Source organism: Trachurus japonicus, chromosome 16, assembly GCF_045865225.1.
Source record: "Trachurus japonicus isolate A0001 chromosome 16, Traja_1.0".
NCBI classification, from domain to species: Eukaryota; Metazoa; Chordata; class Actinopteri; order Carangiformes; family Carangidae; genus Trachurus; species Trachurus japonicus.
Genome location: NC_140922.1, coordinates 10,116,181 through 10,142,860, shown reverse-complemented (window position 1 = coordinate 10,142,860; position 26,680 = coordinate 10,116,181). Strand labels below are relative to the sequence as shown.

General features: G+C 43.0%; 1 protein-coding gene across 1 annotated transcript in view; it reads right to left on the bottom strand.

The window, feature by feature from the left end:
• Positions 1 to 3,984: 3,984 nt before the first annotated feature.
• LOC146971730 (trypsin-1-like) overlaps positions 3,985 to 26,680 on the bottom strand; it is a 215,863-nt gene continuing 193,167 nt past the window's right edge. The window contains exon 7 of the mRNA XM_085801193.1: positions 3,985 to 4,003. The gene's annotated coding sequence lies outside the window, so the exon portion shown is untranslated. The remainder of the gene's footprint in view (positions 4,004 to 26,680) is intronic.

Sequence of the window (26,680 nt, the reverse complement as noted above, 5' to 3'; positions counted from 1 at the left end):
AACATCTTGCAACTGTCAAATATTGATTTGAACAAAACAACTTACTTAAATAAATTGCATTCTCTGTGGCCTAGAAAAGGTCTTAAAGGTCTTGCATTGAACTGGAGGAACAGTGCAGACAGCCTGTACGGAGAGTCAGCGTATCATTTTGTCTGACTTCTCCATCAGTCCACATAAAGCTGCTCCCACAGATTACCAGGAGAAACATCTATAGCCTACGTACATATAATTCACAAGGTATATTGACAAACAAGTCTGAGATTCTCTTTGTATGTCCCAGACATGCATCACATGTTATTGTGAATAGGCCTCTTTGGTTTGTCACATAATCAATAACCATCTCTCTCTATTTAACATGAATTGAGGGAATGTGACACATTTTTAATGACGTAGAATTGCATTTAGTTCACATTTATGTCAGAGAGGCCCTCATAATTGTTGATGTAAAATATCTTGTGAAAATGTGCAAAGATCTTGGCAGTAGCAGTAACCTTTAAAAGCATATCAATATAGATAGAACATCTGATCTCTTTACCACCTCTAGTGGTGCTTGGATAATTTCTATAAGAATGAGGAGATGGCAGCTTTTTTCTGAACATTTGGTTGAATTATCTATAAACAGCCTCAATGTGTTTTCACAGAGTAAAATGAAAGTAAATAAGTATAAAAGTAAAATAAGTAAGTAAATGTAATGTGAATATTCACATACCGTATGACATTGCATAGACCAAATGTCACCTGATAGTCCTGTCACATCATGAGCTTGTACTGATTTCTGGCCTCCCTGTATTCAGAAGATTTCATCTTAACTGGAGAAGAAGGCAGCAGGTATGACTCAGTTTACCAAGATGGAGCTTCATCATCCTCAAAAGACTGCACTCACCGAGGAGGACACACCTGCTGCAGGTAAGAGGGACATCCTGACTTTCAAACATGTTGCCATGTGGCCAGGACTGAACTGTTTCTGGCCTGCAAAATAACCTTTTGTCAGATGTCACCTGGTCAGCCCACCAACCAAACTGTCCCACAAGTCAAACAAATGGCACCTATAAAATAAAGTTTTACAAACTATTGAGTAAATAAATACCCCCTGAAAAACAAATGTAATTGCACTAAAAGGGTGTGGGTGACCCAGAATTTACAATCCCAGTGAAGTACCCTGAACACATTATCACTAAAGAGAAAGCAGCACAAATTGAGAGAGAAATTCACCTGAAAATCAAAATATAGTATAGAGACCTAGCCATATAAACACAGCCCTCTGAGGGATGCACCTACTTTACCAATGTGAGCAGGTTTACAAAAAGGGGAGGGTGGAGAAAGTAGAGAAGAGATTGAAAAAAAGTACAGGAGAGTCTGAACTGGGATGGTGTTGACTGTAAACAAGTCAAAAAGGAGCCAACACAACCTCAGCTGCATGAAATCTACTCGGTAACAAAGTTTGGGAATTGGTAATTTGAAAGCCTGCAGGCATTTATCAAAGAAGAGACCGAGCCAGCGCTTAACTGGACACTATGAGGCAACAGTACAAGTGGTGGCAGTGGATTGCAACACAAATAAGCCACCTCACATCTTCTTCATCCTCTTCATCTTTTATTAATCCCCATTGCACCAAATACTTCTTTGAAAAATTTTCAAAGCTTGCTTTCTGGAATATTAATTTTTTGTTCTGGCCAGAAGAGATTAGTTTTAAAGATTCAGATTTACCATCAGTCACTCAGTCTGAAGACTGGGAAACAAAGATGACCAATGAATCTGGGCGTTCCTTCAACCCTGCATGAAACCAGAGAGAAAACTTACAGACTTGATTGTGGTGCTGAATTACACTGTGCAATGTCTTCACTGTGAAGATTCAACAGGACTGTGCAGACATTGAAATGATTTGTGTTCCTTTCTGTTGATATGTTCAACTTTTGGAAAGTTTGACAAAGAAGACAAGTTTAAATCAAACTGCATCCATAGAGGAGCTAGTTCCTATTACCTCTGTACTGTTGTATTGAATTACAACTTAGAACCGAGTTACTGATACATAAATATTTCTTCCACTTTTTTTTCACCGTTCCTCATCAGGACTGATATCTGACACTCACTGCTTGTTATGTGTTATCTGACATACCTGTGTACTCAGTTTCAGTACTGACTTCAGTGCTGACAGTAACATCAATATTCATAATTCGAGGAGTAAAATAGTATTTTTCCTGTGCAGTTCAGATTGTCTGCTTGGTAAATCTATAAAGGAAGGGGTTGTTTTCTCTACTTTATATTTTATCACACATTTTATTTATTTATCACACACCTATTAAATATTGTCAAGGTCACTAAATACCAAATCTTTTTCTCTCTCCAGCTCTTTCTCTGCAGGACCCTCCAAGGTGTCACCTTTGTCTGCACTGCATTGTCTCCTTCACGGACTGTGGCTTCCTGCAGCAGCATTTCAGGTATCATCACTAAAATGAGCACTGTGGTATAGTTAGACGAGTGTCCTCTAGATATCAAGTACTCTGCACTACTTACATGTAAGTCTCCTCAGACTCGGCTCAATGTCCTTAAGAAAACCCCTAAAGAAATCCCACATATGTCCAGTCTGTGATGACCTGAAGAACCTGAGGAAAATGTCAGTGCTGCCACTGATGCTCAGACTGTAGAGAGAGTTTGTGTCAATTATGGTGACAGGGCCTCAGATGAATACACAGTTAAGATTCCAGTCATGTGGGTGAGAAGAAATCTGTGGGATCAGCCCCCTGCAAAAACACATTTACATAACAGAAAACATCCATCAAAAGATGAACTGTTGTGCAGAATGAGTAGCCAGCAAGTAGTAACTGCAGATACATGCACAACAGCATACTGGAGAAAAGTCTTACCACTAAGGCAGCTGGACACTCCAGGCACAAGAGAAGAGACCCACTGACATTCACCTGCAAATGGTCACTAAACACTGGTGCTCGGTATGTCCATGTAAAGTGTGAGTATACAGCCTAAATGTTTGCAGGACAATTTTTTTGCATTTACTGAACACCTGAAGATTGATCTTTTTATTCTGAAAATTGCCAGTTATGTGTATCTGCAAAAAGATAAACAACAGAGTAGCAGAAGGCCTAAAGGTCTATTTGTGAGAGAGAAATTTGACATGGTTAAGTGGTAGAGAAAATCCTTAGGGAGCTTAAGAAATATGCCTTAAGAAAAAAAAAAATCCAAAACGAAGTACATGCCAAACCACTAAGAGGAGGAAAATGATTTTTTATTTTTTATTTTTTTAGATAAAACTCAGAAAAAAACCAATAGTGGGACAAAGATGAATTGCTTTTTTAGTGTTTTAGATTACCTTTGAAATGCATTGTATATTTTTTGTTATCTCCCATTCTCTCTTGCATTTTATTTCCTGTTTGTGGGAGTATATATCTGCCTCGAGCAGGGCAGCCATCAGAGGAAAATCTTGCTCGCACATTTATTTACACCCAGGATATGCATCACTAGGACAAGGGCCACAACCAAACCTGTCTCAGTCAATTCAGTGGGAATTGGTCTATTATTTTTATGTCCGCAATTACGAGGACAGAGCAGTAACTACGACTGCAGCACAGATAACAAAGATATATTTAGGAGTAAATAATATTGACTGTACCTTTGTTTAAAGCTGGAATCAATACTTCTTAAAGCGTGTCCATTTTTCATTTAGCCGCGTCATGTCTGTGCGGAGGAGGGGCAGAGAGATGAATGGGTGGATCCTCTAATTCCCCCTGTTGCAGTTATCATAATTGTTGAACAACCACGGTTTTTAAAGATCTGCTTCGAGGAGAGGCAGGCCACACAAAGAAAGTTAATAGATTTGGAAAATTGAGATAGATTGCACAGCAGCCGTTTTTGGAATGTTCCATCGGCGTGGCAGGCAGATGGACAAATATGATCCAGGGATGAGGGGGGTTAGGGATTGGGGAAGAGAGAAGGAGGAGGAGGAGGAGGAGGAGGGGGTTGGGGGGGGCGAGCAGAAAGGCAGCAGAGACGGCATCCTGACAAATAAAAGTGTTACTGTTTACCGTTTTTTTTTCCCCGTGCAGTGTTTGTGTTTGGTCGTCTGGCGGCTGATAGCCGGATACATCCCAGTCTGAGGCCTGCGTCAGCTTCAGAGCAGACGAGTCGGCCGGCGGATGCTCCGTGAAAGGCCGCAGTCAGTGAAACAGCAGTAGTTCCCCTCTTGAGGCACCAGGGGGAAATGGATAGCTGTGGAAAGGGATGCTTCGGGGAATAGGCAAGCTCAGGAAATGTCTCTCGCTCAGAAGTTAGGGCCATTTGTTGGAACTATGGGATGGAATAAGCCCGTGGTCAGCATTGCATATAGAAAAGATTTTTTTTATGCCCCATTGTAAAGCAAGCCCATACCTCCTCCTATGTCATAAACAGTGTTGTTTGAGCCCATAGTGCTCCCTGTGTAAGACCTCTGACCCTGTCATTTGTCTGCTGAAGATGGCTTTTAGAACCTCCAAAGGATATTTTACAGCAGTGATTTATCCAGAGAGGCCTACATTTGTTTCCATCCGTTTTGATATCGGTCATTGTTTTCACATTTGATGCATTCGGGCTTTTCTCTGCTCCTCAGAAATCTTTCCCATATCCAATTTTAGCCTTTCCCGTGTCCAATTTTCCCTAATATTCAGATGATTATGGCGTGATGCTTTCCTTCCCCCCTTTCAGCATTCTACTCTTTTTCCTCTCCTTCTCCTATTTTCCCCCTCACTCCCTTTCCCTCTCCCCCTTAGATTCAGACATATGGCTTCATGATATGAATCTTTACACCGACATTATATTTAATCAGCACATATATAGCTACACTAACAATGGCTGAGATTCCACTGCAAATCATGCACAAATCAAAAACATAAAGCCTTACAATATTTAGTCTTCCCTATCCCAAAGCCAAATGGCAAAAACATTTTCAATCAGGCCCCTTGACAGACAGTTGGTGGAGTGTTTTAGGTTGCAGTCTGTGAATTAAATTACCTCGTATTGGATCTTATAAAAGTCCAGTTGAGGGGATTTTCTTTTTGTGATGTACTGTGAGCTATCCAATTTTCCTTGTATTTACTGTCTATATTTTTGTCAATTTGGCAGAGGAACATATTGTGTGCGTTGGCGCTGGGTGTCACTGGTGTCGTCACGCTACAGTGGTTTTGGTGTTGGCTGGCCTCGGAGGTCAGTGTGTGGGAAGAGATGGTGGCTCTGCAGGGCTTTGCGGCGGCTCTTGGCCTGTCCCTTTGGGCTCCGGCAGGCCCACATCCACTCCTCTCATTCATGAAGGGGTCAACACACGGGTCAAAACACACCGTTTGACTCCCCGCAACACACTGGTGTGTGTGGGCGTACATGAAACCCGGTATTTTGTGGGCCTTTGGTTTGCTGCAGCTGGTAGCGGCTTTTTACTTCTCTCCCTCTCAAGTCCAAATGTGCCTAAAAGCATGGCTCACACAAAGGAAGGAGGGAGAAAACGCCATTAAATTGTGTTACATTGAGTGCTGAGAGTGGGCTGCCGAGTTGCACATAAAGGGTTGGAAAGACACTGTTTATTCCCTATTAGTATCACCGCATTGACAGGTTGGTCAAGAGGTAAGGAAGACTTCTCTCTCCCTCAACCACATCTAATGCTAGCACTGAGAAACTATGCTTGTCCACACTAATACGTTCCCCCACCAAACCAGCTGCTGTCGCGGTGACTGCCGGAGTGGATCTCTTGACCACGGCCTCCCTCCTCTCATCTCACTGTAACCTCTTGCTCTCTCTGTCTCTTTAGTGGAGGGATAGAGATGTGGAGGGCGAGAGAGACTGACAGTGTGCGCTCCCCTGCTCAGTAAATATGAACTGCACCCGGCAGACAGACTCATTCATCACCGGGGGAAAGAGAGGGAAGAGGGGGCAGAGAGGCGAGGTGGAGGGGATACAGAAAAAGGACTAAGAGAAATGTCCAAAAGACGGAGAGAAAAGAGGGAGGAAGAGGGAGGAAGAAGGGAGGTGGGAGGAATAGGAAGCAGATGGAAAGAAGATGAAAGAAAGGAAAGTGTTCTGGGTGAAATGAGTGGGAGAAAGAGATAACAGGCCAAGAAGGGGGGAAGAGACTCCTGGATGATTGAAGGATAAATAAAGGATAGCGGATAGTGGATGTGCATGGGGAGGAGAAACCTCAAACACTGCAGAACTGATGAAATATGGGAGGACATTTTATATCTCATCACCAAGAGACCTCGTGTTGTAATCGCTGCCTTTAAGCGCCTTGTTATGAGAAGAACATTAGTTTTGCTGCTCTTAACCCGGCAAGCTCACGTCGCACTCAGACTTGTTGCTTTTTACATTTTGACCTTGAATATGCCCTCTAGAATATACGCTTTGGATGCGGAGGTCACGTTACATCGCAGCAAATTCAGTTTCTTTCAGTTCAAGTGCCAGCTGCACATGAGGAAAATATATTTTTAAAAAAACTATACAAAATATAACAATTGGCAAAGCTGTAGTTATCCTTCAGTGCTACAGTATCAGAGCAAAACACTGGCAGACCTTTTTTGGTCGTTTACCAGTGTGTGTGGCCCCATTAATTCCAGCTGAGTTTAATTTTTTAAAGTTGTCATAAATATTTGCTTTTCTTGAAGAGTAAATAGTTTCCTAAAACAATTCTCATTCTCAAACAGGAGTAAAAATAGTCTTTGTCAAGGGCTTTTTATCAGTGACATATGGCACTCGACTGAGAATTTATGGCACAAGATCTGTGTTAGTGTGACTTATAAGAAACTACAGTCTCTGTGTTCATTGGCTAGTCGTGAGTTATATAAGACAATAGCTATATGATAAATCTATTTAAAAGATGGGATACCACAAGATGTATTTGCAAAACCAACAAAAACACTGTCCACTTTATTTGGGAGAAATGTAAACAATTTTCATTTTCAGACATACTATGCCCTTGAAGATGTGCATATTATTTGCAATAAAATAAAGTGGCAATGTTTGTTATATTTGAGCCCCATTTATTTTATGTTTAGCACATTTCCAACAGAAAGATCTAAACCCCATATTTGTGGTGTCTGAAACTTTAATGACTTAGATGTTTTCATGCAGCAGAATCAAAACCGAAGCTGCAGCCAAGAGCAATGCAAGACATATTTTCTTATTGAGCTGTGTGGAGTATTTATGGTGCATTGATTATTGGCTCCCTCATCAATTTAGCTTTATTGAGTCTTAGTCGAAGAAAATCGTCATAAAGATTAAGTCTAGGGCTGCTGCAACTTAAATTCTTTGAGCTATTACACATAGTTCAGTTACAGCTGTCTTTCAAACGCACACCACACCAAATGCAAGGAGACAAAAACTACAGCGAAATATCACTTGAATATCCCAGAGTCCTGTGCCCTTTCCGGTCCATGTCCTCAATTTCCAACAACTTCCCCCTCTTCTCTCCCACCAAAACCACCTCCTCTCCATCTTTTTCCACTCCGCAGAAAGACAGGAGAGAGGGAAGATGATGTGTGACAGATGCCATATTTCGACTTTCTGTCAGGGAGATTAATATTGACACAGTGTGTTTCTTACCAGGGGCTTGTTGGCTGTGTGTGTTGGGCTTTGATTTCATTATCCTCTGCTCAGCCACTTTTTTCTTAAGAATCAGACAATAACAGATGTGGCGACTGAAATAGAGACACTGATATTGGAGGGGGCTGAGTGAACAAGTCATATTGCCGGGTGGGTTGGCCATCAGTCCTGTTTGCTGTGGAACTGTAAACCCCCCAAGGATACCTAGAGCACAGAGACCCTTCAGTTTGATCAACCTCTTCAACTGGACGGTAGCATGGGCCGCAAGCTGTCGTACACAGTGTCCCAGTCGCTTCCACACACATCTTTACGGAAATATGTTTCAGTTAGACTTCTGCAATATATTATTGTTATATTGGTACTTTTCATTTCATTTTTTTTTTCTGTTCAAGAGTTATACCAAAGAAAAATATTGCACTTACAACTCCAGTACACTTATTTGTATATTCTTACTAAGTACTTTGCACATTAGGATTTATTTGACAACAAAATATGATGTTTCACAATAAATACATAGCCTGACTGATACAGGATTTTCAAGGTTGATGTGGATATATAAAACTTTAAAAGAAAATTGCAATATCCACCAGTGTTTGTTTTTAAATGAAAACAAGCTGCTTAAATTTGTTTTATTTAGGCCTTATGTAATGTGTGCTGAGCAGCATATTTTATAGTTTTTAAAGAATTGGCATGGTCGACAAACTATAGTTTAACAACCTAACTATTTCCAAATGATCTCAAACATATCTTCGGCAAAACTCTTTTGCAGTATGTTGTCATTTGACACGTATGCTATTCTGGGATCTCCAATAAGCCAATGCCAGTTGAAATTTCAAGCTCTGATCAAATTGACCACGTGCAACATCAAAAACTGGAATGCATGATACATCAGTGGCACATGTTATTCCTTAATAAATGAAGAAAAAAAATTAACAATGATGGAATTTGCATTGATAATTTACATAAAATAATCTAGAGCCTGGCTAAGGGAATGTCACCTGAAACACAAAAATAAGAAATGTTTCACATTTCTTAAACTCTTTTATCAATGATGACTCAGCATGTCGATAATTCTTGTGGCAAAAAAACATCCTTCTAAAAAGTGAGCCTCTATTATCCTCATATTTAACTGCCAGTCCCAAAAAAAAATCACAACTTGGATTTAACTAAGCTAATAGTTAAGAGCCTCCCAATGGATAATTACTGTACTGCATGGATAGTTATGTTTCAGTAGGCAACAACTTATTTAACCCAAACTGATGCAGTCTTATTTCTTAAACATCCATGTCAGAAGACACATCCTGTTGTGGTGGAAAAGATGTTAATCTGTTTCAAAAGGGTCAAAATATTGGCATGCTGAGACTATTAAAATGGGGTTAAGTACTGCCCAACGCATTATTAAAAACTGTGGGGAACCATCATCTTCAAGAAAGAAATGTGGTCCAATGTGAATGGAATGGAAATAAATGTTGTGACATTGCAGAAGCTTACTGAAACAATGTCACGGCGAATGCGTGCCGTAATCAAAGCTAAAGACTTTTCTTTTGGACGGGCAGTGTAGTTGCAATAGTATTATCAGTTATTGTATTGATATCAGCTATAACAAACAGATCAATGAATCTCTCTTGGGAATATTTAGAGTTTAGACATGTACAGTGAGGTTGTGTGTCTTCTTCTAAATAGTCTGAACTTCCTCCATTGGCCCAGTAGCCACATCAGCCATTGTTATTTTGGTCATTGTAATGCTGTGATGTATTGTAGCTATATATGCTGTTGACTTTGTGGTCTTAAAGCTTGCTTTATAGTGAACCCAAGTTGCCAGAACCAGACTGAACCAGATTGTGAAGGATGTATGGTTAACTGGTTTGGAAGTGGAGAGGAAACTGGTTCTGATGGATGGAGCAGAGCCCGGCTTTCAGAGGTTATTCCTCCGTCAGATCTTCCCTTCCTTCCTTCCTTCCTTCCTCCCTTCATTGTCTTTTTGGCGCCTGTAGACGGACTCATAGATTTTTGCGGAGTGTAATAAAATCAAATTGATTCAAATGTAATTCCTTTTGTTGATTTGAGAAAATCTACAAGTGGCTTCATGTCTCCGGGCCAAAGCTCGCTGGCCTTCATCTCCAACTTGTAAGCCTCTGAGAACTTTCTGACGCTTATCGAAGCATTTCTGGGGTGGATACAAGAGATGGATCCTACAGCTTCCTGATTTTGTAATTTCAAAGCGTGGGGCTTGCAGTTAGTGGGAGAATAAAATCAATAGGCCTCTGTGGAGAGGAGTAAATATAGGCTTGTAGTCCTATGATATGAGAGAGAGGATCCGAAACAGGAAACATGGAGGAAGGAGGAGGAAATGCGGAGGAGCAAAGCAGCTTCAGCGAATAAACAAATAGAAAGCAAAGCAGGAGAGATAATGCAAGAAGGAGACAAGAGACCGATGGGGGAAACAGTTGTCGCCAGAGACTTTTATTGACTTTCCACCGCCCCCCACCCCTCCTCTGTCCACGTGACTCCCAGATAAATTCACACAGAGAGAGGGAGAAGGGTAGTGAGGGGAGAGAGAGAGAAATGAGAAAATAAATTACTCTGGAAAGATATGACGATAGGCTACACGCGGCTTTAAATCTAAAAGGGAATTCGCGACACACTCGACCAATTTGTCACTGTGCTTTTTGCCTCTTTTCATTTCTTTTTTGGTACTTTCCCCCCTATTATTTTTCACCCCCTCAATACCCCGATGCCCCTAATTTACCCCACTTTTCTCTTGTATGCCTGTCCAATTCTTCTTCACTCCATGTTTTCCAAATCTATTCTTCAGGACCTACACATTGTGGAGGTGTCCTGGTGTTGTCATATAGCCGGGATCTTTCTTTATTCCTCTTTTCTCTCCATCTCTCCCACCTGTCATAAAAAGGTGTCTCCTCCTGTGCCCAACTCTTTATGTGTCTGCTTGTAATTTATGACAAATCCATAAATCCATCCACCTGAGCCCACCCTTCAATAGGTTTCCCTTCATCTGTAACTACAATCAGATCTGTGCCTCCTCCTCTTCCTCTGCAAACATGGGTCTATCAAAATCTGAGAGAAAGGAGGAAATGAGATGCATCGTAAAAAAAAAAAAAAAAGAAAAGAAAGAAAAACGAATGAGCGGGCACACGATAAAGGATGGCTGGAAAAGAGGTGGAAGAATGGAATGGAGAAGAGAAAAGAAAGAAAACGCAGACTTAAAGTATACCCCCCTCTCTTTTATTTAATTTAGACGCCAGGCGAAAATCGATCCTGCCATTCGATACGCAATCCGAATCAAGGCGAATTAAGCGGGCGGAAATTAACTCTGAAAATATTTTTGATGGAGTGGCTTGTAGTCTCTCGGCCAAATGGACTGCAAAGTGGAACAAATGACAGGGGCCTAGTGGTGGAGACAGCGCCGCTCCATCTTCCATTAGGCCATAATGGGATAGGTCCAGCCCCCTAGCTCGACTCGGCTGCATTAATCAAAACAGCCGCTATATGAAGATTTATGGTTCTCCACTCCAGCGAAGCCGGAGCCGGAGCCAGTTCTCGCTGTGTATGTTTGAAGGAGGGGGTCGGGAGTCTCTCTCTCTTTCTCTCCTCTCTCTTTCTCTTTCTCTCTCCCTCTCCCTCTCTTCTCTCGCCCCCTCTCTCCATCCATCCTATGGTCTTTGCCCCTACCTGTGGGCCTATGCACATCATGCGTGTCGCGCCTTTTTACGCACACGCGCTGCACCTTTAATCCAGAGACTGTAATCGCGTCTTGTCATTTTTTTTGTCAACAGGCGTGTCAAGCGCTGATTCCTTTGTTGACTGGGTAATTTATCTGTAATAGGCGGTATATATGGATATGAGCATGGTACTTAGTCAAACATTATGTTAAGTGATGTGATAGGAAATAAAAACCATATGACCTTCAGGTTGCATAAGGTAAACCATAAACAAAAAAGCCAAGACATTAGGAAAGGAAACGCATAAGGTTTTCTCTTAAAAGTGCTATAGGCCTTTATCCATTTGATGACTCATCGAATTTAAATGTCAGTCAAGATAAAAGTCTCTTTGAGTTTTTCCCTCCACTCAGCCCTGATTTGATGTTTTTGATTTGTTGTTTTCTAGTTTGAAAGTGTTTTGCGGGGACTTTTCCTGAGCAGCCTCTCCTCTCTGAATCCCCCCGTCTGTACGGTTTGCCTGTTGTCACCTCTTCCCCATCCAACATAACAAACAGCAGACAAACAAAATGGGCATCCTCTGGCGTTCAGTAGTGAGAGTTTAGATTACAGCCCCGTATTGCTGCGGCTCTCCCCTCTATGGCAGCCTATTAGGAGTGTATAGCCCAGTGAGCAGGCCACTGCTGTGACGAGCCAAAGGGACAGACAGGGGGAGACAGTGTGACGGAGAAGAGCGCGGCGGCTCAAGTAGATTGGAGCTGGGATCCATCCAAAAAACTTCAGCCAAGTTTTGATGAGATGAGACTGATCGGACCCACCGCTGAGAGACCCTGTTTTACTTTCTTTTTCACTGTGTGTGTGTGTGTGTGTGTGTGTGTGTGTGTGTTTCCTCAGGAGGGAGAGGATGGATGAACTCTACCCAATAGATGGATCACACCTCTATCTTTACACACACACACACACACACACAATTCCCTATTACTTAACTTTCAAAGCTCTTTCCTATTCTCCTCTCCCTTAACCTCTGTATCTTGTCAACCCCCCCTCCCCTTTATTTGTGTCCCCTCTCCTTCTCCATCTGGCCTCTTATCTTATTCCACTACAGTCTCTATATTCCCCCATTCCCCATCCTCTGGCCTCTAACTCTCCCATGCGGATAACCAAACCAGCACGGAGACATCTCTATATCCATCTATCTATCTCTCCTTTCCTTTTGTTCCCCGCCTTTTCCCCTTTTCCTTTCTTCTCCCTCTTTTTCCTTGCGAGCAAAGGGGAAGCTCGCTGCCAGTTTCAGTCTGCCAAAGGGTTTATTTAAATTAGAAACGCTTCAATCTCCTCACCCGCCCGCCCGCCTCCCCCCCCACTTTCCTTTCTCTTCCTCTACCTCATTCGCTTTTTTACCTCTTTCTCTTGGCTGGGGGTGACTCCCACCTTTCCTCGCTGACAGCCTCCAGGGTCCCGTCAATGCCAGGCAACTTTGTTTTGTAGATGGAAGTGGTGGAAAGCAGGGTTGGAAGGAGAGAGGAAATGAGGAAGGGGAAAAGTAGAGGTGGGAGAGTGGGAGTTGGAGAAGGGTCAGGGGAGACCTGTTAGTCAGTGTACTTTAGTTCCTTCTTCCTCTCACGGCTCATTCCACCCAGATTAGGACCTGTAAATGGCTTTAGGCTACCTCAACTGGCTTTGGATCTCCCCATCTCACAGGAATATAGGCAAACCATTACCTTTCAGTCTTTCATTATCACACACTCAGATCTGTCTTGTCCTAAAACGGCCCTCCCCTCCTGTATTTTGTTTATTTTACAGAATTTCGTGCCATTCCTGCACAGTTTCTGTCCCCTGATTACAGCCGCATATGTCCTCCGCTGTTTCTGTGACCAGGAAGGGTCAGGCATCACACTTAATCATCTCTTCTGTTAACAGTGACCCATCTCCCTGATAATCCTACTATCCCTCTCCCTACGAGCTCTAATCCCCTTCGTACCCCACCCCACCTACCCCTCCTTCTCATCCATTAACACACAATTATTTTTGGGGGGCCGACGCGCGGGCGCGGGGGAGGAAACGAGGTGTGGAGAACACAGAGAGACTGTCTCTCTAATGGCTGAGTGACACCAGACGAGCTCATAGATCATGGAGATTATTAATACCACTGTTAAACACTCCATTCAAGGGGCCGCCGCACGTCCGTACATAAAGACACACACAACCAAAATGTGCACACACACATTCTCAGACCGCCCCCCCCACCCCTACCCGATCATATCTCATTCGCTGCACACATCTTCATATGAGCTGTCATTCATGCTTGGTGAATCAGCATCAATTTCATTTGAGTCATTTAAACAATGCCGGGTGCTCATTACAGCATGTGGTTGAGGGGTAGAATCAGATTTACAATTACAACTCTCATTGTCAGTGTAGACTATTATTCACGAGGTCGTTTCCCTAGGATTTGCCTCCTGCAACATTTATAATGACGGTAATTCCAGGTTTGATCTGATTATTGTGTATACAGTGAGGTGAGAGATTCTCTCTGACTTGCCGGTAATGACCAGGGAAATGTGGCCTTCATACGGCAGTGGGGGCCCATCTAAAGAGAGGAGATTGAAAGGCAGGGTGTGTGTGCCTGTGTGCGTGTGTGTGTGTGTGTGCGTGCCTCAATGACCTGTCCGTTTAACCAGTGGGGTTCTGGGGAGATGGCAGGGGGAGCCAGGCGTCCCCAGAGAGTAGGGTCTGGGGAAATCACACTCTCACTTCCACACAACAACCTGGAGGCTGCATAGCAGCTGGCAGCAGTGAATACACACACTCCCACTCTCCATATCCTAGTTTATATGCAAAGAGACTCTTAAACACACTGGATCTGTGATGTATGGCCTGCGTGAAAACTCAGAATTCAGTGAGAATCACACATTTGGCTCGTACAACCTCATGATCTGTTAGTCAGATACATTAGAGATGGGAATCTAAAAAGAATTCAGGTTTGATCCCCTCATTGATCATGTTTATTGGTAGTTTTGCAGAGCACTTGAAAGACTTTTTACATCCCTATACTTCCAGAATCTGAAGGTTACACTCGCTGCAACCAGCCAATAACTGAAGGAGTTTGTAGTCAAAGCAGTGGTGTAAAAGCATACTATAGCGTGTTACTGCTCCATTAGCTGATCTCAGGTCTCCCTTTCAGCTCAGCTAGTGCCAGCTCATTGATTCCTTAACTAATCACTCTAATTAAAATGCCTTTTATTCATTCAGTGGTTTACATGGCAGCTTACTGCTTGCATTTAAGGATCAATTGTCACACAAATATGCAGAAATTTCTGTCAACAATTTCAGCAGATTGACATCAGTGTGTGGCTAACCTCTTCATTCATGCACACCTTTTTATTCAAAAAGTTACGCTTTAATTAAGCATGAGCATGATGATGGTGCTTTGTGCAGGTTCAAGGCCTTCAGTCTATAGGCAGTATATGTAGCCACCAGGCTGTCCCTTAAAATACTTTGTCACCTGAGGAAATTGGTTTCCTGTTTATGCTGCATGTTATAAATCGGCCTCTTTGTCTGTGAGGGATTCAGGCAGAGAGAATGTACACCCTCATTATTTGAAGAAATTAGAATAGTATAGTCATTAAATAATTAAATAACTCTGCCAAAGAATTATACGTTGTCTCAAGCTGTCTTATTTTGATGGATGTCTGTTTATGACTCGTTCCGCTGAGAAATTCCTACAACATTTCTTTCCTGATAATATATCAATTTATCAGCAGAGATTTTTATGTTAATTTCCTGCCCCCCCCCCCCCTCCGCCCCTCCCCAAAATAAAGTATCTCACTCCCAAACGATCTCGAACTAATTAAGCAAGCGTTAATTAAAAATTCAAGAGAGGATGAACGTGGTAGGATTGTTATGGAAACGTTGAAGTTAATCAAGCTCTCAAATTATTGATAACATCCTTAGAACAGTGATCGATCGGGAAGACATTAAGTGGCAAAATAAAGCAGCCGCGTTCACATTTTGATGGGTGCCCGCGCGTGTGCGTAAAGCAATGTGCAAAAAACAATTAGGTCTATAATACATAATATTAGTCCCCGTGACAAATAGGATATCTTTTGTGTCAGTCCAAACTTGCCTGCCTGTGTGCACGTGCGAGTCCGCGTGCGTGCGTGCGTGTGTGTGTGAGGTTAGCACACAACCGCCATCAAATGTGTACGTTCAGATTGTGTTGTGAAATATTGACGTCTGCTGATATGAATATTTCCCCTCTTTGCGCGGCTTTGCGTCTGTTTTAAAAGCAGCGTCCCCCCCCCCCCCCGTGTGTTTACATGTTTCTCCCCTGCCTGCATGTCTGTTTACGCCACTGTCAGAGCCTGTGTGGCATGTACTTACAAGGCGCTTCATCATCCCACCAGCGATAGGAGCAATTCACCCATAAAGTGGGTCTTTCGCCCATAAATAATATTCAAGTCGCTCTATTGTTAAGTGAAAAGTTGACTGGTGTTTGATTTTTTTTCTCTTATTTTTTTTTCTTCTTCTTCTTTTCCGCGGCGACCTCGGGTTAGGACTCATACATCACGGGATGACAGCTATAGAAAGGCCCTAAATTAGCAACTAAATCGAATATTGATCAGCTATGTGCGGCCCTGCGAGTCGCGCCTCCTTGCCGTTTTTTCCAGAGAGAAAGAGAGAGGGAGAGAGGGAGGAGGAGGAGGAGGAGGAGGAGGGGGTGGAAGAGTGGGGAGCGAGAGAGAGAGAGAGAGGGGAGGGGGGGTGAAAACGAGAGATAGAGGGGGGAGGAGGCGGTGGTGGGGCGGTGAAAGGTGCCTCTCTCTCTCTCTCTCCCTCCCTCTCTCCTTCTCTCTCTGTTTGAGTTTAAGTGTGTGTGCCCGCGTGTGTATTTTGTCCATTGCTTTGGACCCTGAGTAAAAGCATCTGTCCTGAAACTGGATGTTTGTTTTTATACATGCTGCCTGTCTCTTTGCACAGCAACAGCACTAATCCCCCCCATCTCTCCCCGGTGAAGCAGACTCCAGATCAGCTGATTTCATGCTTTATAGCTGTCCACCCATCTGGGTTACACACCAACCCCCCCCCTCTTGCCCCACTAAGCTAAGTATTGCTCCTTTTTTGTTTACATAAAGTTCAAATGAAGTCCCTCATTACCCACTTGCCTATTGGCTCCTGTTTATGGATCAGTGACTGTGTTGGCGCTGTTGCATCGACTTCCCCCTTATCCCCGCTGCTGGGACGAGTGGGCGGTCGGCGGCGCGCTCTTGCTCTCGCAGCGGGGACGCGTTTGATGAAACGATCAAGAGGGCTCCCTTTCTCTCCCTCTCCCTCTTTCTTTCTCCCTCTCCCGGGAAGCGTTGTGTGTCCGGGGCGGCGATGAACCAAGCCCAAGGCCGGGGGAGTGGGTGGTCAAGGTTGCGCCGGGTCAGTGAGATTAGCCCCGCAATGCTCTATAACAAAGGGCCGGATCGTCAGGTGCCGACAAGTCTGCATCAAAGTATCGGGTGTAGGACAAGTGGGGCGTAAGACAGGGATGAGCTGTGGATTACAGCGGGCTAATTGGAAAGGATGCTTTCAGTCCATTAATGACTGTTCAAATATAGGCCAAGGTTTCTTAGTTGTAGTTGTTTCCTCGATTTTGACTAAGATTTTTGATTTCATTCACTTAAAAAAATATAGGCTAAGGTCAGGTCATTAGACATATACATGTAGGTTATGGCATATAGCCTACAATTTCTGGTGGGAAAAGTCTGGTTACTCTTTACCTAGGCTAAATATAAGAATGCCAAGCTATAACCAGCTACTGTTGGGGAAATGTAATCAGAGTAGGCTACCATGGTATAACATAAACCTAGAGCGAGCTATTGTCACTGAACATTGTAATGTTTTTGTAATGTTTAAATTGAAATGGAGCTGCTGTGGGGTTAACCTGTAAGTATGCATAGGCTATTTCATATACAATGTTTTGTTTTTAACAACTTTACTATGCAAAGTTACAATTAACTATAAATAAATAAATGTGGAGTAAAAAGTGCAATGTTTGCCTCTGAAAGTGTGAAGTTTCACAAAAAGGAAATGGTGTGGAGCCTCTAAACTGCAAGTACATGGATCAATGCACACTATACTACACTACATACACACACAATATTCCTTGGATATGGCCTAGCTGGACCATGATGCCACTTCACTAACACAGCCCAAGGCCACAGTACAGCGCCCTGTGCCATGTTTCCTTCGCTCTCCATGGTGCTGAATCTGCCGCGCGGCCCCACGTCGCTGACCGAGGTCCTGAAACTCTGCATTCTGCCTCGTCATTCATTTCCCTCTGACCTTTGACCCTCTTCTTAAGCTTTGCACAGGTTGATGGCCTCCAAACATCACTGTTATAGGCTTTTTATGTCGGCTAAGTGAATAAGATAGACCATATGTAGGCCTATACGTTTATTCCGCAACCGAAAACCACAACCTCTTGCTCAACGGGTCGCCTAGCAACCTGTCGTTTAGCTCGGCGCTTCCCAGGCTTTGTCATATAATATCAACGACCCGCGACACGAGCAGCAGCAGGCCGTAGCTATATGCTTTTCCTAAATCACAAGTTGCGGTTGATATCGTCGTGGAGGCAAAATCCCATTAAAATCAGCACAAATAGACTTTGACACGGAGCTAGAAAAACAACAGTGAAATGAAGCCACTTCGCTTTAAATGCTGCGAAAGAGCTCTAATGCTGCAGTCATATAGTATCATTATTATTAACTATCCTTATCAAGCAGGAAGACAGTGAGCCACACAGAGAGGCAGATGAAGTTAAGTTTGTCGGAAAGACGACCCCCGCCCCTCCCTCCTTCCCTCCCTCCCTCCTTCACGCGCCTCTCGGGCTCCTAGCAGCTCTTCAGAAACTCCGCTCGAGGACATTCCGGGAACCATCTGTTTCCGGCAGAGCACCGGGCGCGGGGCATGCAGGAAGCAAGGCGCACAAATTTGCGAGGAAAGGTGGTTGTCTGCCAATGCGCTTGTTGTGAAATATCGCCCCCCCCACCCCACCACCCCCTCTTGAACTCCTATCTGTCGCGTCGCAGCTAAACCTAACAGGAGAAATGAAGTGTTGCAGAGCAGAAAGGAACAGCGACTTGAGGAGAGTGTGTCAAATAAGTGGTCTTTGTGGCGATATATCACTCTGATGAAGGGACTGGGGGACTGGCATAGTTCACTATAGGGTTAGCTGTTCACACCACCACAATCTACTATAAATGGCACTTGAGGCTCGTCCATGTAAACATATAGGAGGTGTTTGGGCAAAAGTGTGTGTGTGGGGGAGTGGGAGTGTGAGACAAAGGGAATGAGGGGAGTTAGTGTCAAGGTAAACTGGCAAATGGACAAACCAATCTCCACCTGTCTGATGAGAACTACCCTGTGCATCTGCAGCACAGACTGTATCCCCATACTGTGGAGAAGATAAGATCTTCCTATCTTTCTGCTCTATCAGTTCAGTTGTAGTTGTATTCTTATTTAAATCAGATAAATTCATCCTGTTTCTTATTTGTATTCTAAACAAATTAATCAAGGGAGAGATTTAGAACCTGTGGTGTAGAGCAGAAGCAGCATGACTTAAACAGGGTGACACTGGGCCAATACAAAAAAGTGATGAGATCTCCCATTGCTCCCACTTTAGGGGTTCACTCCTGCCCTTGCAAAGGTGAGATGATTGGGGCTGCAGATGCATCACCTGAGACCAAAGGAACCTACACATACTTCACAGTGAGTGAAAAATGTTAACAGTATGGCCTGAGGCCGAAGAAAGAGGTCTCTTTTCATGTGTGCGCAGGACCAGGATATCTTTTTTTGTCCATGAAATATAAGGTTTTCCATGTTGTGTATTGCTATATATTTAAATGCCCACTTAAAAATGAAATGCTCCCACGCTCGGTACCTTTGTTTGACAATGCTGAAAATGACACCATCACACATCTGACAGAGCAGAATTTAAATGACAAAGATTGTTGATAGACAAATGAAAGCTAGATGGATAATTTTGTATAGTTGTATTTCCAACATGTTTTCCTTTCTCTGAGTTCACAAACTGCTAACAAAATAATAGAAACTCATTATGGAACTTAAACTTTAAATAACTAAATCACAATTACAAACACTGCTACAAAGGTGAGTCGTGTTGGATGCAATTAGCAGCTACAAAAAAGGTCTGATAATTAGCGCTTTGATCTGTGAATTTTCCAACGAACATGAGGCAACTAACAGCTCAAAAGACAGGAAAGCTATTTGTGTAAAAAAAAAAATGCATTTGTATCAGTCAAAACTACTGAAAAACAACTAAATTGCTCCAGAGGAGAGAATGACAAGTTGAACAAAATATAGCCTCCCAAAGTCAAATATATAAAAGACTAAAAGGAGGACAAAAGAAGTGATACAATGAGCATAGTCATTGTAGCATACTGCTATTTGCGAGGCACCCTCATATAACTAAACCCTCTTCCTGCAAAGTCTTTGATGACACAGTGGTGGTTATTTTTTCTAACCCCTGTGTTTGTTCACAAGTTTCATGTATATTCCTCTGTGCCATATTGCAGAGACTCGGAGAAGAATGTTATCACATTTGGAGAGTGATATTGATTAATGAGAACCTTTTTGTCACACACAGAGGATACGGGAGACTGATCACCACAGATCAAAACAAAGGAGAGCGCCAGGTGAGTGCAAACAAGGAGGAACAATAAGTACAACTGACAATGGTCGACACAGTGTAGTTAGCCAGGACATGACTAAAGAGATAAAGCAAAAAGGGGAGGGGATACCAAAAGTCTTGCAAGGTAAAACAGAAAGGAGGAGGAGAAGGATGGAAGTAGTAGGAACTGAAGGTTAGAAAGGGAAAGAGGAAGGAAAGGAGGGATGAGAGATAATTGCATTAGAAAGAAGAGAGGGCCAAAAGGAAGGAAATGATTAGAGGAGAAGGGACTGATATCCGATAGAGAGAAGGAGAGATGGAGGAGGGGATGGGCGGGAGAGGAGGGTTCACTTACCGCCCGCCGTTCAATACATACTGACACTCTCTCTCTGTGTCAATACACAAACACGCTGTGTGTGTGTGTGTGTTTGTGTGTGTGTATGTGCTGGTACAGGTCTGTTAATCCTAGTCTAGCTTCCTATCTCACTTGTCCCATCCGCAGTCTCTGAGGAACGTTCATGTCAGTCTCGCTTGTTCTCCGCATCGCACTTCGTCCTCAACTTCCATGTGGCTTTCTCCGGTTTCTGAACTGAACTTGTTATCCACAATCACTCATTTCACATTTTTGTACTCGCTATTTACATTCGTTTGAGCAATTAATTCCTTATGCCTGTAACTTCACCAGAGTACAAACCATTATTAAATATAGTCTTGGTCCTTTAGATGTCATCTTTGAAAGATAAACCACCTTTTCATCATCTATTCTTTCATCTTCATCTTTCTCTTTGTTCCTCTGTCTGGCGTGTCCCCCTGCGTTTCTTTGTCTTTCACCTTGTATTTATCTTGCTTCAAAGTTATATTATCTTGCGGCATATCTCTTGTGCCTTCCCATCTATCAACCTCCTTCCCCTTCTCTTTCTTCTACTCTCTCCCTCCTTCCCGAGCTTTCCAGGCGGCCTACCTTTTTGTCATTGACCCCTGCCCTGGGTGTCTGGGCATTGACTGGCTCTCTCCGTGTCACTGGAGCTCCCTGTCAATACTTACCAGGTTTGGCCACCCTCTGCGCTGTGGTCAGAGAGTGGGGGAGAGAGGGAGATACACGAGATGCTCCACAGCACCGGGAGATAAAATAAAAATGAATGAGAGGGAGAGTTAAGAAAAAAAAAAAAAAAAAGGATGGAGAAGAAAATGATGGAGGGAGGCAGTGTGCGAAACAGCTGGTCAGCAGCCCTGTATGGTTGTTACAGTTTGTTCCAGCCGTTCACTTTATAGCATGTAAAGTCTGACAGTATATGAGCTCATGAACAGTGTGACACCACCATTAGCTGGCCCAGATATCGACAAACTTCACTTATATATTTTTTTAATCCCAACAGTCTGTATGTCAGTCTCCTCTTCCACTTGGAAAAAAAAGGAATTAGACAGGCCATTGCTATGAATATCTCATACTGAATGTAGAAGGTTTCTGAAGTGCCTCTGTATTACTACAGAAACATTAATGTTCCCGTCTCAATTCGAATATGAAACAAAAAGTTTAAATTTACATCTATTTTGTCAACAATATAGCTCATAAAATAGATCAGGGTGAGAAGAGCTGTAGCTGCTATGCACCTAGTTAATTTAACAAACCTCATAAAACATAACTGTGAGATTTTGCTGATCTTCAATCTAGATCGGATCTTGTAAAATGCCAGTGTTAGCCGGCCAGCTCAATGTCACCAGCAGTCTATGTCAAGACGTTCTGAAAACCAATAAAATGACAAGTAAAAAATCAATGCCATCACAAATATTACATCACAGGACCATGAGACGATATAGTGACAGCAATATCAACAAAATCAGCAATTATATTTGGCATGTGTCCGTCACAATATCAACTTAAATAAATACAAATACATTTGCATGAGAAGTTAATTGTACCGTTTGTAGTATTAATGGTCTTCATTACAATATAGAATATACGGTAAAAAACATGACATACAGCTTCATACAAAAATCAATCAAGCCTCTTTAACCTGCACATTTCTTTACATTTTGTACAAATCAAATCAACATAGTGTCTGTTTATCTATGATACTAACCTTCAGTGAAGTTTGAATGTTTGTTTATCTATTGGTTTTTATTAAATCTTATTATTGTGATTAACCTGTGACCTATAATCTGATGAATCACTATAGGCCTGTGTTGAGGTTTCTTTATCTAACCAGTTGCTCAAGGGCATGTAGTAGTGATGCATTAATACATTTAGTTGGTGGTTTATATAAAATACCGATAAAACAAGCCGGCCATCTGCGTGAATGGTGCAATGTTCAGTTTGTGTTGAGCCTATGATGACTTCTTGTGTTGTAAACACAGCCATGGCTGAAGCTCTTGGCAAGTGTCAATCACCAAATCACAATTACCTGCCCCTGACAAAAAAACACACTCTGCGGCAACGAGGGAAGCAATTATTGACCTGGTCAAAGAGCTTGATGACAGACTTAGTAGCTAAATAATATACACAATTCTTTATGTATTGATTGTGAAATAGCATTTTTCCTCGGCATGGTACCAGCTCAGCTCCACTCGACTCTACTTACCTTTGAGGGTTTTCCACTGAGCACAAGTTGTAGATGGCACCTGTTCTCTGGTACTTTTTTGTTCCCAGCGCTGGTGAGGTTCCAAGTGAAATGAGGCAATACCAAAAAGGTGATGTGACAACACTGCAGACTACTGATCGGTCTGAGAGACCTGTCACTACTGCGTCATCGCTGTGCTAGACAGGGTGTTCTGAGCTAAACTGCCATCTTTGAATAGCCAAGTGACTGCGCCCATTACCTTATTGTTTATACAGCCAGTGTGGCTATCTGCAAAACCACACTGTGGACAATTGAGGAGGTGCAGATTTTTTTCTGTTTAGTACCCCATCCAGTATCGTCCATTTCTCATGTGCGTGTGGCTCTGAAGATACTTCATGGTAGCTTCATGCATTGTCTCTATAGTAATGACGCTGCACTGGGGTGGGGGGGTAGGGGGTGCTGTCCGCAGTGGAAAAAGAAGTGCCTGGTAACTTAAAGATGGATACATTGCACATTCATACTGCACACTTTGATAAACAGTAATAAGTGTATGTGACATTCCCAGCCATGCTTTGGGTTGTCATCATGAATGTGATTCTGTTCATCCAGAATTCTTACAGTATCATTTATAAACTCAGTCTGAGCGTCACTCCCTATTTTACAGTCTACTCCATCTGCAGCACGCTCGGCCTCCCATTCCCTCTTTCCCTCTTTCCTCTTTACTCTTTTCATTTCCTCTAATCTCTCACTCCCCCTTGCTCTACCTCCGTGTCACTTTGATTTCCCTATCCACTGGCCTGTGGGATGTGTGTGTGTGTGTGTGTGTGTGTGTGTGATGGAGGGAAGGAGCGTGCATGTGTGAGCAAGTGTGTTGTCTGTTAAGAGAGCATGACTTAATTGTGTAAAGCAGTTTTATAATCATTGTAAGTGAATCGCTGAATGTGTCCTTTAGCACATCAGTATATGTGGCGTTGGAATAACATGGGAAGTCTGATGTAATCCACACACACGCACACTTTCTATTTTTGTTGTGGGTGTCCCAGTGCATTCTCTGCCTTGTTTAGATTGATATAGATATCGGCATGATGTCTTTCTTGCATATATATGGTTGTCTAGGTATATGAGTGTGTCTATGCATGCGTGCGTGCTTGCCAGCGCACGTTCTTCATATGTCTACATGTGGATGTGTGTGTGCATGAGTAAATATATGTGTTTTTGCACTTGTGTGCGTGCGTGTGTGTGCACAGACGCCTCTGCGTCTGGGCTGGAGCCTGGATGGGCCCGTCTATATGAGAGTAGACAGTGTGCGCGTGGAGAGCAGGGGAGTGAGAAGGACGTAGCGGCAGTTGGGGGGGGGAGGCAGCGCCAGGCCGAGGGGGCCCCCCTCTCGTAGACAGTTTGACTGATGACATGCATTAAACAGTTAATCTGTCTGATTGAATGTTTGCTTCCTCCAAATTGAAACATTAAACAACAAGGCGAGAGAGAGAGGGAGGGGAGAGCCCGAAGAGGAGAGAGGGATATGGCTTCATCTATTGCCCAAATCATGCAAAGCATGAGACTGGAATATATAATACTGTCCTGTGAGCCAGAGAGAGGGGGAGTGAGAGGAGGAGAGAGATTGGAAGGGACAGAGAGAGGAGTGTGAATGAGGGAAAGAGAAAACGAGTGAGGGAGAGAGATGAGAATGGAAAGGTTCAGGGTAGGTGGAGGGGACGAGAGGAGGAGAGGGTTCGCGCGGGGGGAGAGAGGAAAAGAGAGAAAGGGATCAGTGAGATGGAGAGGATGCAGCAGAATAGGCCCATAGAGAGAGGCTCTGCAGAGCCAAAGTTCTCTGTAGCTGACAATCCAATGGAGACAAAAAGCATTAAACAGCATCCGCTTGAAAGGATTATGTTGGTAGTATAAAGAGAGGAACGCTTAAACAATTAATGCAATTTTGTCTCTTTTGAACAGATTCAGAGACAAACTTCTTTCATGTTGGTTAAATCATTTATCTGTCCAAAAAGCTTTCTTGTTCAGACTGGAAGAAAGGAGGCAGTTGTCGTGATTTCCTAACCTGGTTTTACTTCCTGAGGTCGTGACCCCTCTCAGGCATCCCAGCTCTCACCCAACGGGCAGCCACAGAGAGCAAGGTGCACTCTTTAAGACTACATCACTATGTGCTCATTAGATGTTCATCAATTAATTAATTCATCAGTAGTTCTTAGCGGTAATACGTCCTGAAGAAATGCAGGCAGTTCTGATAAGATATACCAACATCAACAGATTTCATTTTGATATCCTTGAAGCCTCAACGTTTTTATTTTTTTGTTGTTCCTGGCTGTTCAGAGCTCAGATACGATCAAGTTGTTTTATTTCATCTGGCGTACCGCATCAAAGAGCCTGATCTGATTTTAATGTTTGTACCACAGCAGATGAATTTATGAGCGAGGGAGGGAGGGAGGGAGGGGAGGGGGGGGCACTAACTGACAGACACATAAACAATAGGTTTGCTTGTAACAGAGCTGTTGCCACAGAACTGCTTGTGGCAGATTGGGAGAAATTGGGTGACCCCTAGCTGGTAATGTGATATGTCATTTAGCCTTAGCCCGACCCCGTCCCCTCCCCGGGTTCACCATCGTCACCACGGTCTAAATAGGCTTCCCTTCCCTTTGTCTCAAGTGCATATTCTCCTCAGTCAAAATGACCATCATTTTCTCCACCGGCTGATTTTTGGTCCAGCTCTAAGACGGAGGTATAATTGCACAAACAGACACCCACTAGGTCTTGATGAGCACATGAGCTTAAAGACACTTTACCACCCAACAGTCACTAGCAGAGAGAAGGGAAAAAAAACAACAGGGGAAGATGAAAACATTAATGGATAGGTTGCAGGATGGACGGATAAATTGATAGATCTTTTAGAGAAGGTCAAACTTCTGTGCCCACACGCGGGACCATCATGAAGAGAAGAGAAATTGATTGCCGCTCACAAAGGCGCTGAAATGACTACAGAAATTATTTTCTGGGCAATGAACATTCTAGGAGGTATGGGGGAGAGGAGGAGGGGGGAGAGAGAGAGAGCAGAGGGAAAGTGCAAACCTTTCTCAAAGGGTACAAAATGGCTCAAGCAAGCTGCTGTCAAGTGGAGTTGTTGGTGAGAAAGCTCATTGAGTGGATCTTCAGGTAGATCCCCACTGAGCTGGCTGAGGCGTTATTTGTACATGTCTGTGTGTATTTGTGTGTGGAACATTCCTGCATGTTTTCCTGCAAATACAAAACAGGTCTTGAAATAACCTAAATTGCGTCACAAATTAGAGGACAGATTATCCAAATTGCAGCAAGTCGTCCAAATCCAACAATATATCATGCACATACAAGTGTTTTCTGATCCGACACCTTTTGATAGACATGATTTATATTAAAAAACCAAAAAAGAAAAAGTCATTGAGTGTTGGCAGGGAGCAGGAAGGAAACAGGATTCTTGTGTCCGCCGGTTGGGGGTCTATAACAATGACACACAGGTCTTTGTTCTCTGAATGTAAGCTTATGTCAGTCATTTGCTGAAGTGACTGAATGTGTCATTTTTTCTATATCTCAAATTGAAAGGAAAGATGAAACGTTTGGAATTTTTACTCAATACAAAGAATATTGACTAGGTTCATTTTTTTTACCAAGTCTGTGGAGAAAGATATCAGTCACTCTAGTCTCTAATGGCTATAGAGCAATCCTTTTTTTTTATGAGGGACAAAATATACAGCATCTCTGTCGCTTTCCTTGCTGCAGCTCAGCAATGAGACATGAAAAGAGTTGTTTTGAATTTAAAAGACTGTAATCATGGGAGGTAAGCACTGGAAATAAATGCAATGAAATGTAGTTTTGCAGAGAAGTTTAGATTTTGTTCTTCACTTTTGGTTCCCAGATCAACCGCACCTTTCAGACATTAGAGTTGGGGGTGCAGCAATCGTCGATTTCTTTTCCCAAAATTGAAAATTTCATCACCTCAACTTCACGTTGCGAATCCGTTTCATTCCTCACACGGCTATTTCCGTCACTTTTTGTACGCACAAATAAGTGCAATACATTTAATCTTTAAGACTGTCCCAAAGTGTGTGCTATTATCCCCATTTGAACAATTATCGCATCTTTCCCCTCTCTACTACAGCCAGCTTTTCACTCAGCCTCTGAGTGCGGCCGTTCAGAGCTGCTAT